Source organism: Trichinella spiralis (genome assembly GCF_000181795.1).
Source record: "Trichinella spiralis strain ISS 195 chromosome Unknown Scfld1285, whole genome shotgun sequence".
NCBI classification, from domain to species: Eukaryota; Metazoa; Nematoda; class Enoplea; order Trichinellida; family Trichinellidae; genus Trichinella; species Trichinella spiralis.
The window spans coordinates 4,928-5,924 of record NW_003528224.1 but is presented as its reverse complement, the minus strand read 5'-3'; positions in this window follow the sequence as shown (position 1 = coordinate 5,924).

Below are 997 nucleotides of genomic sequence, written 5' to 3'. Positions count from 1 at the left end.
ATAATTATTATTATTATTGTTATTAACAATGTACTAATGATGAATTCTCCATTTAAAAAAATTATCTTGAATTACGAAATAAATAAATAATGCATATGTAAAGTTAAAATGAATGGCGCACTTTATTAGCGACGAATTGAAATCCTACACTGAATACGCTTCAAATGGATACAACATTTCCCATTAACAAACAATGGTCGGTGACGGCATTGTTTTCTCTTATTATTATTATTATTGTGGTTCCCCCCCCCTCCCCCAGACGCTGCTGTAATTAGAAGACCGTCTAGACAGTTGACAATTGAGGGGGAAAGAGAGAGGGCAAAACCATCCGGTGAATCCAAATGGAGAAGTAAACGATGGCGCACCTGCTCATCCAAGCAAAAAAAAAAGCTGCTGACCCTTGGCTGGTTGTAGTGGTTGCGTAATTTAGGTCACTGACGTGATCCAGACGAGGTCAACGTTGTTTTTCCCCTAATTTCCGCCAGCGTAAACCAACAACCATCTAGCCATCTAACGAACCAACCTACCTACTGACTGAATTCAAAACAACTCTCTGGGAAAATGCCAGTGCATGGGGTTGATTTTCATCAGAAAATCGACCAAATATATGCAAAATCAAAAACAACATTTACAAAAATAACAACAATAAAGTAAACAGCCATAACTATCAACACTGAACTATTGAAATGGTAAGAAAATTATCAATTAGGTTAGGTCGGTAGAATGATGCTTGCATGTCACCATCGAATTACACGACTACAACTGATTTTTCAGAATCATAAATAATCTTATGACAAACTCGAGTAATAGATGAATAAAAGAAATTGTTTAAAAGAAAGCAAACATACAGATAACTCAGGGAAATGGATATTTTTGATGAAACAAAAATTTACATATAAATATAATAATAATAAGAAATAAAGTTATTTTTTTAGCCATAGAAGCCGCATTTTATACATTCCCTTGTACAGAAATTATAGAAAAAGCGTGAACAGGA